Here is a 14505-nt window from a genome sequence, read left to right as displayed (position 1 = left end):
ATAATAAGTATATTTTTTTTTTTGGAAGGATCAAGTGGTTTTTTCAAGACAAAAGTGATGCATAAGTCATTCAAGTTTATATTAATAATAAGGGTCATGTTAACGTGTGTTCTTAGGGCAATTATTAATAAACAATATTAGAAAAGTTTTAACACTACTTACATGAAAAATATAAAAAGTTACCAAAAAAATAATAATAATTGTTTTATCATTTTCCTTTAAAATGTTTCTAAAAATAGTTCCTAAATCAATGCCCTTAAAACATTTGTTAATATTTCCCTAATAATAAACCAGCCACATGCATATAGAATCACGATCAACCCCAAAATCAAACATGTTATATTTACAAATGTTATCACCATAGACTTCTTCAAAATGAGAACAAATGTCCACATCTCCAAGGTCTCAAAAAAAATAAAATAAAATAAAATAAAATATACATTGTTCAAATTAATAAGCATCAGTCATTACTCTCGGTATATCAAGGTTTGTGTAATCACTATAGTTTCGACCATAATGGCATGGAATAGGTTGGGAGGCTTCTTAGCTCGTTAAATTAATTTCGTAGAGATTACATTAATTTTTTCTAACAATTTGGCGAATACATAATTTGACCGTTACATAAATTGATTACATCAATATTCATCACCTAATATGGAATACTTCAAATTGAGATACATTTACAGTGAAGAACCTTCATAGGTAAAAAAAACACAAATGGTAGTACATTTAAATCACTTGCAAGAGGCCAATCTTTGGGTTGTATTTTTTATTTAGGCAGCGAATTTAGAAATATACTCTTAAAGCTTCTATAACTTTCTCGGTCCTGTTAAAATAAGATAAATTTCAAGATTTTGTGAAAAAGGATGAACTTGTAATGCTCATTAATCTATAACTAAAATCCTTACCAGTCCTCTTGTGGCATATGACCAGCACCTTCTATTAACTTAAGCCTAACGGCAGTTGGATTTCCTTCCTGAAGCTCTTCTGCATTAGATTAAGGCAAATACTTGTCTGATATTCCCCAAACTAGCAGTATCGGTTTATCCCATCTATAAGTCCAGAATCCATTAATTCACAATTAGTCAGAAGAAAGTTGAACACCATATTAGTAACACAAACAGAGTTAGTAAAATACACAACTACATTTATTTGAACTATGGAAATATAACCATTGTAAACTTTATAAGACCATCCACATTTGCTATTGAATATAGCCATGGGTGTGATAAGGTAACTACAACATTGCATATGCATGTACCACAATTGTTCTTGGCATCAGTTTGTATAGTTGACACACTACTGCATTGAAGTCAAACCCAATTTTTATTTTAGTCAAGCTTGCAAAGGTATGAAGCATAACTTAAGATGCCTACTAGACGAAATAACTTTTTTCAGACGCATCATAACTCATCTTCAAATGAAAATTTAAAAAGATTTAGCATCGTGCATGGGACAGAAAATGTGGAAATTTTCTACCATTAAGTCACCCATAAAAAGTTATAGAATTGTCTATCATTGAATAGGAAAGGACATATTGAATCTCTTGTGCATACATGAATCAAGAACTAGAATGCAAGACTCATGAACATCACTTTGGCCAAAAGGCAGGCACTTAAGCTTGGAGCTGAAGCGGTTTGCTCATCGAACAATGTCTACTTGTTTGATGTTGATATGAAGTATTTGGTTATAAAGGAAAAAGAAGGGCATTTAAGCACAAGGGGAGATTATTAATATGTGGTTTCTAAATGCTAAAATGGTCTGAAGTCATTTAAGCGCAGGATAAAAATGGGCATCCTCTACTAGCTTCTTCGAGTTCTTTTTGGTTCTACTGATGCTCTAAAATTCAGAATTTGATTCTATTTTCTACTTTCCTTTTATGTATCATCTTTATTTTATGGTGATCCTCTTTCTGTACTTCTTTGAGTACTTGTCTTGTGCCTCTTTTGTACTTGCAGGAACCTGGAAAAAGATAAAATAGAAAAAGATGCTATCTCCTTTTCACAACCAGATGAATGTTAAATGATGACAACTCTGGGCATTTAGAAATCAAGTGTTGGGCATGTAGTTTTCTATCATATAAGATACATAAAAGAATAACTAAAAGCTGAACCAGCAGCTTAGTACTTATTAGACCATTTAATTGCATAGATTGATTGCTCTTCTCTAGTTCAACAACATTTCATTTAATTCAGGTGTCAGTATTACATCATATCATATTAATCAAATTTTAATCGGGTTAAGCATTAGAATGCAATCACTGGCTCAAGAAAAAAGGTTAAAATATGGATCTAAAATATTGTAGGAGAAAGAAGAAAAATAAAGAGAGAGTTTCTAGTTCTTTTGTCTAAAATAGTATTGAACTAGAAATTATATTTCAGAACATGCATCACTTTCTTTTACATTAAAGCATAAGAACTTGTGCAATAAACATATAAAGATGAACCAACAGAGAGAAAGAAAAAAATTATACCTTCCAGATGCAAAGCCTCTGCTATTTGGCTTAAGATATCTCTAAAATCAACCTTTCTTGCAGCTTCAAGCAGAGCTGAAACACCAACATAGAAAACTTAAATAACACTGGCAAAGAAAAGTTAAATAACTACAAATTTTCAGGGGTCAAATATTTCAAAAGCATAAGTGGACCACTCACCAAACCCAGGTCCACCACTTGACAAATATGGTAACCGATACACATCAGCCTTTTCCAGCTTCAAGACATAACTTCCAAAAGCATAGATTCTTTTTTAAGAGCAATAAACGCACAAGTATCAGTTCTTATTCCATAACATAAATGTTACATGCTAGGGATATAACTTAAGGGATGACTAATAGCTTCTTAAGAATAATGTTGGTATTTTATTTTGATAGCATATTAGGAAACAAATTAACTGTAATTTCATACAATGCTTTCACTACTTACATAAACAATGCCTGGTATGCAGTTTCTACTGCAGCTTGCACACATATGCAAATAGCTTCACTTGAAGACTATTACTGTTTCTTAAAAAATTGAACAGGATACCTAATACCTAGAATCAGGTGCTTTTGAGTGTGTGTTTAGGTGCTTAGAGCATCCGCAGCAGTGGATCTAAATTTTTAGCTTTTTAGCTACACAAAAAATCATTTTATCTATTTTACCTCCACACATACGTGGATTTATTTTAGCTTTCAACCCAATAAAATAATATAACCACTACCAAAAAAACCTCCACAGCACCATCCACAACCACCTCTACCATCAGCCACACCCACAACCACCACCACCACCACCGGCCACAACCACCACTCTACTTTGGCAACCACAACACAACAAAGAAAAAAAAAAACAAAAACAAAAACAAAACCACAACCACATTCACAAATTCCACAAACACCATTTCTATTCTCAATTCATTGAATCAATCACTTCTAAACAACGATTCCAGGCACCGAGCTCCCGGCCTGAGCTGTGGGACCCAGATTCTTGATCTTAACCGTGGCGGAGGAGCTCAGATTCTCCGTCTTGGTCTTCGTGTTTTGAGTTGAGCCGAACCGGAGTCTCCACCCGCGTTGGCGGCGTCGGGGCGAGTTGTGGTGAAGGTGAGAATGGAGGAGTCGTCTTCATCGAAGTTTCAGTGTTTGCAGCTTCGGGGGCTTCCTCGTCGGAATCGTCGTCAGAATCAATGTGGGCGATGGGGCTTGGGGTGGGTCGGCGGTACAGATCGACGATGAGAGAGTTGGCCGGTGAGTTGAGGGATGAGGGAGATGAGGGAGCTGGCCGGCGAGCTAGAGAGAAAAAAAAATTGAGGAAGAAAGGAGAAAGAAGAGAAGCCGGAGAGAGAGAGAATAGGAAATGTATATTTGATTGGAGAGGAGAGAGAATTGTAATAAAATTTTTTTTTTTTTTTTTTACCTGTGAACTGCCGTGCACATCTACACTTTTAGATTTAGCTCCACTGTTGCATGGTGTTTTTTGTGATAAAGAACTTAAAAAATACCATTATATCTATATAGCTCCACTGCTGCGAATGTTCTTATAATAATAAATGGAAAATTTACTATTGGTACTAATAGTTTTCTGTATTAGGATGCTAGTGACAACAGATTTGTCCATAATCAGTTTTAGCTTTCAGAGATGAGATTGTAGGTATCTAACTAAAGCTATTAATCCAGTGGGCCAGGATCATGGTACCTGTGAAGTTGGCACAGGTATCAATGTATAAGCCCAAAGTAAATGTCAAATGTGCCCAAACAATAAAACTAACAAGACCTGTATCCTGTAAAAATCCGGATTGTAACGTCCTTAACATTAAACATTAGTTAGATCTTCTCTCTCTCTCATTGTTTTAGGTAGCAAGTTCAATGGTAAGTGATGTCTCCAAAATCAGCATTCCTGTTTCTCTGGTTAATTGATTAATAGCAGTGAGCTTTTCTTTGATATCAGAAAAGGACCACTCACTAAATTTTGAGGCTTAATTTTTGTCTGCTTCAAACATTTAACATGGGGTTTACTAATATTGTTCCTAGGAAATCTACAGTTCTCCAAATGAAAAATGAGGTATTATTACTCACTTAGTTGAATAGTAGGCAGGATACACATGAATGACTACATTTTGCACCATGAGAAAAGTTCATTTCAATAGCATGCTGGCATATTCTTCAGTTCTTTGAATCTAGAAACCCTAAGAGCTTGTGAAAGCATATGACTTTTGACAAACATTATATTTACATGTTCCACTTGAAATTGTATACACACTTCTTTCCTAATTTCATTTTGGGATAATAAACAAACCTTGGGGAATTCAATGCATGATATTACCATTTATCAACATATGCTCCTCTTACTCTAGAAGCATTATACAAAAGTAAGTGAAATGCTTAGGAAGTTTCTGGTCCCAGAACATTAATAAAATTAAATTCGTACCAAACCACTAGTTAAACCAGGAAACCTGTGAACCAAAGCATTATCCGGAATGGTTTGGTGTAAAATAATGGATATGCAATGACCCATTATCAAATCGTGTAAACCAATGGATTGCATAGGTTAATCTTTTTAACGTGTGGACAAAAGAAAAAAAAAAATACCATGTGTATTTGTGAAAAAACTCAAAAATACAATGAAGTCACTGGACTTTGAAGTCATGAGTTGTATTTGGAGATTTAAATAATTTTGTTAAGCTCTAGGGTTTAATGATTAAGCTAAAAATTTATTTTGAAAATTTTAATGAGAAATGTTGTTTCAAGACTTTTGGACTATATAACTTGGTTATTAGATGATTTATGTGAATGTGGTGTTTATTTTTTTTATACTCTCTAACTTTATGTCATATGAAGTAATTTTTTTTATTGTTATAATTTATTAATTCACCTAAATAGAGTATTTTTATTTCATTTTAGTTGCTTTTAAAATTATAAAATATATATTTAATTAATAAATAAATAAATCTATAAATTTAACCAATGAACCAGTGGTTGAACCAATGAACCAATTTTTCAGCCGGCTTAAACTCCGGTATGGTTTTGATAACTATTCTTTTTAACTACTAAAAAAACTGTTCCTGATGTAATATACTGTTCCTGATGGGTACTCTCATTTTTTCTAATACATGCAAGTCTGTTACAGTCTTAAATACAGAAGGAAGCAATACACAAAATTAAACAAGGGTGGACTAGGTAGACCAGCTCAAACACACTGCGCAGAAGTTCATATATGAAATTAAACAATAGATCAACTAAAAAACTTTACTGAAGCTCTAATATAAAACCCCTAGCATATATGAAACAGAAGATATTACCGACAAGAATCAGAAGTTAAGTAGTATCTCAAAGAACTGGATACACTTTGGATGGTACGGGCTACCTGCTTCAATAAAGCGCTCCGCCATAATAGCATTCTGGCATGTAAATTCACCATAAAAAGGGATTCTAGAAAGAAAAAAAAAAAGGAAGTGGTAATAAGAACATGTAATTAAGAAAAAAAAATTAAGAAACTGTAATTTTATTGATAAGTTACAATGGATGAAAAAAAGGAGTAGGAGCAGAGCTTCAGTCTAATGCTCATTGTTGCATAACAGGGAAAAAAAAACTGTCAGATATCAACGCCAAAAATGGTCTGTAGTCAACCACGTCATATATCAATCAATACTCCCATGACATTTTAAGGCCCATGACTTATAAACTACCTTTATAGTATTTGCCAATACAGCACAATTATCGAAGCAAAAGTTTGAAGAATAAACATTAATTTATGAAATAACTTTTTCTTTTTTGAAAAAAATCCAGGAATGACATATATAATTATTATACGTTATTACAACCAGACGCTAGGATTCTATATTAAGGGAACATGAACATGAAGAGTACCAAAAGAAATGGATAAACATAGAGCTGGAGGACAAGAAAGAAACTTAGGCAGCTGACGTGACAATGGAATTATAGAAAAAGAATAGAAAGGATGCAATTTTTAATGTTTGACATTTGAGACATATTAGCAGTCCAGGTGACCTAATTACTTCATTAGGGCGCTAAGTAATACTACCTTTATGCAGGACATGGTCCCAATTGTCATGCAATGATTTCAACCAGGCCAAAGTTTTAAGGACAGATTGATTAAACCTAAAGGTCTAGAACAGATTATATATATTGTCATGGTAATTTTCCTATTTACATTAGCAGTAAAGAGCTTAAGCCTGCACTTTTTCATTACTGTGAAGGTAGCCATAATGAAGAGCGAAGCACAAATAAGCAGCAAGACTATGAATCAAATATAAGCAATTCACATAGCTAATCCTGTCAGCAAGATGATGAGTGAAATATAAGTATCCCACTGATGGTTAATATAAGAACTGAACCTCAGCTTTTGAAACAGTCCAGGGATAGGAGATGAAACCGTCAACGGACTGTTTAAAATTGCGAGCTTCAAAATCTTGCTAGGGTTCTTCAAAGCCCATGTTAATCCAAATGAACCTACAAGAAACCCCTTCATGGAGAATGTGAGAGAACACATTAGATGAAAAATTTAAGTGCAAAGGAAACCATAAGATCATTGTAGTCATGACTTGACCAGATGTTTACTAAGTCTTCCCCAGCAGCATATTCCTCTGAAAATTTAGGATTCCTTTGTATGTTCTATAACATAAATAATATAATGTTTACAGTTCATCATAAATACCATTCCTATGGATTTTCCATTGCAAGATTTTTCAAACCTGAACAACGAGGAAAAAAGGAGATTTGATCCCTAGCACATCAAGTAATTTATCAAATTCCTCATGGAACTCCTTTTCTGTGATAGTGGAAACATAAAACATTTAGAATCATGACCATTATAGAGCAAGACAGATATTATATGGTAATGATCTTATTAACGAAATATAGAAACCTGTGTAATCAAAACCATATCCTGGCTATGGCTTGTCACTAAAACCAAATCCTATCCAATCGAGTGCAAAACAGTGAAACCCATAATCTAACATCTAGACAAGAAGATAGCAAAGTTAAACATCATTTAGCATGAAGTCACTTGAGGGCAGATAAGAGTGGAAAACAAATCACAATAAATGGATGGACAAATTGAAAGGATAGGAAAATAACATATTCAAGATGTGGTTAATAGCAATATCTTATAGAAACATCTGAAGGCATGTAGATTTTCTGAAGACAAAAGTGTAGATAACCTCAACTATTGTAACGATCCAAGGAAAAGCGCTAACCACATCTGCGCTATACCTCAAAAGGACTAGTCACAATTGAAGCTCCTTGTAGTTGTTAATAAAGTCCAGTTCAACCTAGTAAATACCCAATGTGGGACTCATCACACACCCACACACATCACACAATCAATCAAATTGGGGCATCACAATCTCCCCCACTTAAATCCCTAACGTCCTTATAGTGTCTTTGAGCTCACACGGGGTTACCGGGCCGGCTCTGATACCATATGTAATGACCCAAGGAAAAGCGCTAGCCACATCTGCGCTACACCTCAAAAGGATTAGTCACAATTGAGGCTCCTTGTAGTTGTTAATAAAGTCCAGTTCAACCCAGTAAATATCCGATGTGGGACTCATCGCACACCCACACACATCATACAATCAATCAAATTGGAGCATCACAACTATAATGCTTGAGCTGCTATTACAAGACAACTAAGAAAAGTAAACCAAGAAAAATAAACTTGGTGGAGTCCACCTTGCTGGTTTACTGGCAATAGTTTACCAGCTTTTGAGTAGTCAGCAAGCCATGTTCTAGATCATAAGTTTGTGTCAGACTTTAATATTCTTTCTTGAACCAGAATATAAGAATTTATATGTTTATGGAAGAACTGTACGTGTAAACAAGCGAAGGAAACTTATAGTAAATAATTTATAAAATAGAGATATACTGTAAGATCTAAAAGAAAATTCAGCCTTACAACCTCAGACATAACAACTTGATAGCTATAAGATTGTGTTGGAGCCCCATGAAGGAAAACAATTGTTCCACGTTGGCTCTCAGCAGACCCTGCAAGGATGGAATCAACTTTTCATAAATCCAAGTTGATATATAAAAGAAACTAACGTTATTGCAGAGAAATTTACCAGTTTCTCTTACAAACCATATAAACTCTCTAGATTTGATGTATGAGCCATATTCCTTTCCCTTGTCTTCTATCCTCTAGAATTGGAAAACAAGAAAGTTGTATGATACCAATGGATATGACATGTATTCAAAACCTTTCAACAAATCATAAACCAGATAGCATTAAAAGTTTGCCAAAGGCACCAAAATGGAAAAAGAAAATAAGAACTTAATTCAATTGGTTGATGCCCTAACTAAATACAATATCCATCCACCACATTTATGGTGTTTCATTGAGATTGCCAATGAAAAAGAAAATTGTATGCAAGTAGCAAACCAATGAATGCAAGTTAGACCAACTTCCAAACCTTAATCAACATAATTGAGTTAGAGATCAATCAGAAAATTTCATCCATATCAAATAAGGCTAAAACTTATTACACAAGTGTGTATACACACATGTTTTGTAACTAAAAACATGGGTTTAACCCACAATTTCAAACATGAAATCATGGGTTTTAGTTATAAAACACGTGTATACACACACGTGTAACCAACAGTGCTCATCAAATAAATAGCTCAAACAAGAAGCTACATGAAGTGATACACATGGGGCCTTTTCAATCAAACAAAGTACATAGTAGGGGCTTCAACTTCATTCTAAAGGAATTCGAAGATCTAAGCTTTTAATTTAAGTGCATTCTCGCTACCTATTTAGTTGCTGCCCCTTACTTGCACATCCACAATTACTACCACAAGAAAGTCACCCGTATCTCTAAGGGTGGTTTTGGCCATTCCATCATTTACAAGAAAAGGCTGATTGAATTCAGTCATTCTTTCACAGGGCAGCTAAATCTTTGGGACTATTGACTAGACAGTTACAGCATTTAACAACATTTGGTAGAATAAAATGAGTAACCCATATGAAGATTGAGATATAGTGAATTACTATAGCTAGTTTTGCCCAAATATTGGTAATATTGATTGAATTTTTAAGGAACTGAAGAATTGGATCTCAGAATTTGGTGAATTAGAAAACAATAAATTCCTGGAAGAAAGCAAAAAACTAACAATAACACTTAATTTTAACCACACAATCATCAAGGATAATACCAATAAGCAAGAATCTGAACAATATCAATTGAGAGGTTGAGTTACAAAATTTCATGAATTCAAAAATAAACATCCTCTCAAAATTCCAAGAAAATAAATAATACAATAAAATAAAAATCTCTAAATCCTAATTAAAGTCCTTAATTTTAAGAATTTGCTAACTGATAAAAAGAATAAAAATGAGTACCCAACCCAACAACATGAATTGAACAAACATACCCTTTAAAAAAAGTAAAAATTCCCATGAATATAAATGATTGAAACTATATATACATATATATACATAATAAGCGATAACAATGCTTGAGAGATACCTAGTTGAAGAAAATGGTGAGTGAGAGTAAGAACACATACATAAAGCATTTCTCTGACATTGCCATCTTTAGCAGGGCTCTCTGGGAGCTGAATGGCTTCGCGGCTTGATGGGTTATCGGTTACAAAGGCAAAGGGACTAAAACCAAAAGTAGTGTCTTCGTCTTTGTCTTTGGGTTGTTTTTGGCCAGCAGCATTGGCTCTGATACTGGTTGTTCTTGTTGTTGTAGTGGTTGTTGTTGCTGCTCTACTTATTTTAGTGGTGAACCAGTGTGTTCTGTTGAAGTTGGTCTTGGTGGTGTGAGGGAGTGAGAGGTTGAGAGATGGAGAGACTAGAGCCCAAGCCATTATGGGTGTTGGAAAATAATTAGGTACTCCAGTTACCATAAATGTGTAGTCCCTCCTCTCATATGAATGGTGAGTCTTACCATGAATTTAATTAGTGGGACCTACCATTCATGTGAGAGGAGGGAGCATGTATTTATGGTACTTCGGGAGTACACAATAATTTCCCATGGATGTCTAAGGTGGAGAGAGAGAGAGAGAGAGAGAGAGAGAGAGAGAGAGAGCTGTTGAAAGTTAAACGTTTGTAACATGTAACATGAGCCCCTTGCTTCTCATTCTCCATATTCTCGTGGATAAGAATTATTGTCTAGTAAGGCACAACTTTTTTCATTTCAAACTTCTCTCTCATTTTATTTTATTCAGGCGAAAATGCACTTTTCGTTCCTACATTTGAGTCAATTCCCATTTTGGTTCCAAAATTGATTTCGTTGCAAATGTCATCCTTAAAAAAAGAAAATCTTTTTTAAAATGGTCCATGCTGTCAACCCATTAACGGAAACCTCCTATGTGATAGACGGAGTGCCTTGCTTGCTGATGTGGCGCTGACGTGACCATTAAAATATTATTAAAAAAATTATTTGGCATTTTTAAATGCCACACAGCTTTTTCAATTTTAATTTTAATTTTATTAAAAATATTATTAAAAATAATTTTAATTTAAAAAAAAAAAAACAAAATCTTTTTTTTTTTTTTTCGAAATCAACTTTAAATCTAATTTTATTTTTATTATTATTATTTGTGGGGAGTAAAAGACCGGGAAGCCTATGTCAATATTTACATTGGGCCAAGGGTCCAGTCCAAGGAAGAACCCTTATTCGGCCATGGGAAGAATCCCTCCTCGGCCAGGTATGGCCGAGGACAAAGGGAACAACTTTTCACTGAGAGAGGCACTTCGGGTCACTCCATAGAACAGGAAAAGTACTAAAACAAAAAAGGACAACGGAGAAAATGGAAATGTCTAAGGGAAAAGCTGCCATTATTGCATTCAGTGCCTTGCACCTGACATAGCCATGCTTCTCTGCCTTTACAACCACTCTATTGTCATTATTGCATTCAGTGTCTTGTACTTGACATAGCCATGCTTTTCTGCCTTTATAACCACTCCCAACAACTTGGGGGAAGGGCTAATGGGACAAGTATCAGCACTAAGAATCCAATTTAGGAGGAAGGAAACTACTATAAAAGAGGGTGAAGGGAAGCAGAAAAGAGGGGGGCTGAAACCCCTATCACTCAAGAGGCACCAGAAAAAGCTCCTTGGATCATGCCGAGGACCAACACTCTTTGATAAACCCAGTTCATCCTTGCTTGATTGTGATAAACACCATGATTAGCTGTTGTCCATGCACTAAAGCCTAGCTCTTTGACCCACTCTCTACAAATTTATTGTACCGGGCTCACTGGTCCAAGATCCCATACATCTTGGGCTTGGGCTACAAAATGTGACCCTACAATTGGCACCATCTATGGGAAGAGCACGTGTGTTAGTGAGTGCAACAGTTAATCATGGTGAGATCTAGCTCCTATCAGCAAGAGTCCCTTGAAAGTACCATTTTCGCGGTGGTGTATGCTACACGGAAGCTTCCCCATTATTTCCAAGAATACACAGTTATTGTCATAACCTAGCCTCCGCTCAGGGCCACTCTTCGAGGTACTGATTACGCGGAGAGGGTTGCTAAATGGGACACAATTCTAGGGGCTTCTGACGACAAGTATACGCCCCGTACACATGTCAAAGGGCTGGTTCTCGCAGGTCCAGTAGCCCAGCTTGATGAATCCCCATTGGGGAAAGTACTAGACAGAACCAAGGTCTTGCATGGTCCTCAAATTCAAACCTATATGGAAACTAGCTATTCCAATAAGAACCTAAGTAGTAGAAAGAACCAAGATCTTGCATGGTCCTCTGACTCAAACCTATGGGGAAACTAGCTACATCAAGAAGAACCTAAGTACTAGACAGAACCAAGGTCTTGCATGGTTCTCGAACTCAAACCTATGGGGAAACTAGCTACTTCAAGAAGAACCTAAGTACTAGACAGAATCAAGGTCTTGCATGATCCTCAGACTCAAACTTATGGGAAAACTAGCTACTCCAAGAAGAACCTAAGTACTAGACAGAATCAAGGTCTTGCATGGTCCTTGGACTCAAACCTATGGGGAAACTAGCTACTTCAAGAAGAACCTAAGTACTAGACAGAACCAAGGTCTTGTATGGTCTTCGGACTCAAACCTATGGGGAAACTAGCTACTTCAAGAAGAACCTAAGTACTAGACAGAACCAAAGTCTTGCATGGTCCTCGAACTCAAACCTATGGGGAAACTAGCTACTCCAAGAAGAATCTAAGTGCTAGACAGAACCAAGGTCTTGCATGGTCCTCGAACTTAAACCTATGGGAAAACTAGTTACTTTAGAGAAGAATCTAAGCGCTAGATAGAACCAAAGTCTTGCATGGTCCTCGGACTCAAACCTGTGGGGAAACTAGCTACTTTAAGAAGAAAATTTAAGTACTAGACAGAACTAAGGTCTTGCATAGTCCTCGGACTTAAACTTATGGGGAAACTAGCTACTCCAAGAAGAACCTAAGTATTAGACAGAACCAAGGTTTTACATGGTCCTCAGACTTAAACCAATGGGGAAACTAGCTACTACAAGAAGAACCTAAGTACTAGACAGAACCAAGGTCTTGCATGATCCTCGAATTCAAACCTATGGGGAAACTAACTACTTCAAGAAGAACCTAAGTACTAGACAGAACTAAGGTCTTGCATAGTCCTCGGACTCAAACCTATGGGGAAACGAGCTACTCTAAGAAGAAAATCTAAGTACTAGACAGAACCAAAGTCTTGCATGGTTCTCGGACTCAAACCTATGGGGAAACTAGCTATTTCAAGAAGAACCTAAGTACTAGACAGAACCAAGGTCTTGCATGGTCCTCAGACTCAAACCTATGGGGAAACTAGCTACTTCAAGAAGAACCTAAGTACTAGACAAAACCAAGGTCTTGCATGATCCTCAGACTCAAACCTATGGGGAAACTAGCTACTCCAAGAAAAACCTAAGTGCTTGATAGAACCAAGGTCTTGTATGGTCCTCGGACTCAAACCTATGGGGAAACTAGTTACTTCAGAGAAGAATCTAAGTGCTAGACAGGACCAAGGTCTTACATGGTCCTCGGACTTAAACTTATGGGAAAACTAGTTACTTCAGAGAAGAATCTAAGTGCTAGACAGGACCAAGGTCTTGCATGGTCCTCGGACTCAAACCTATGGGGAAACTAGCTACTTCAAGAAGAACCTAAGTACTAGACAGAACCAAGGTCTTGCATGGTCCTCCGACTCAAACCTATGGGGAAACTAGCTATTCCAAGAAGAACCTAAGTACTAAACAGAACAAAGGTCTTGCATGGTCCTCGGACTTAAACCTATGGGGAAACTAGTTACTCCAAGAAGAACCTAAGTACTAGACAGAACTAAGGTCTTGCATGGTCCTCGAACTCAATCCTATGGGGAAACTAGCTACTTCAAGAAGAACCTAAGTACTAGACAGAACCAAGGTCTTGCATGGTCCTCAGGCTCAAACCTGTGGGGAAACTAGTTACTTCAGAGAAGAATCTAAGTGCTAGACAGAACCATGGTCTTGCATGGTCCTCGGACCTCCTGCTTTGTGGAAACTAACACGCACTGGCAACTTTCTAAGCGTTTAAGCTAAATTCAATCATGCCTCGGTCCTCGGACCAGACGCCTAAAGCAAGTTAGAGCTATAAACATCATCGCAAACGCTGAAAAGAACCTTAGTACCCGGTGATCCCCTCAAACTGTTTACTTTAAATTACACATCCTTGGGCGATTGCACTATTCGCAATGTAGAGCATGCAGTTGTTTTCCTGATTAGTCCTATATAGCTAACTTATTTAAAGTTAGTGGTTAGGTGCCCGTCAGTTTTGACAAATTCGGGGTGACAACTCTTTACCATTAGCGGCATCAATTCTAAATGCTATTCGAAAGAAAAGATATCAACACACCCATTCATAAAACAATTATTGCAGAAAAGGAAAGGTTCGCAAAGTAAAATAAATTCATCTTTTTATTAGATAAAGAAGAAATACATTGTACATAAAAGGGCTTAGACAAGCCTATTTCAAAAGCTAACTATAAAAAGCAATCCACGGGAGCGATAAATCCTCAATTTTGTTCTAG

The 14505-nt window shown here is 36.2% G+C and overlaps 1 pseudogene; it reads right to left on the bottom strand.

Moving 5' to 3' along the window:
* Positions 1-499: 499 nt before the first annotated feature.
* Positions 500-10317, bottom strand: LOC126703075 (uncharacterized; annotated as a pseudogene).
* Positions 10318-14505: the final 4188 nt, after the last annotated feature.

This window comes from Quercus robur, chromosome 10, assembly GCF_932294415.1.
Source record: "Quercus robur chromosome 10, dhQueRobu3.1, whole genome shotgun sequence".
NCBI classification, from domain to species: domain Eukaryota; kingdom Viridiplantae; phylum Streptophyta; class Magnoliopsida; order Fagales; family Fagaceae; genus Quercus; species Quercus robur.
Note: the sequence above shows the minus strand (reverse complement) of the source record. Positions and strands in the feature narration are given on the sequence as shown.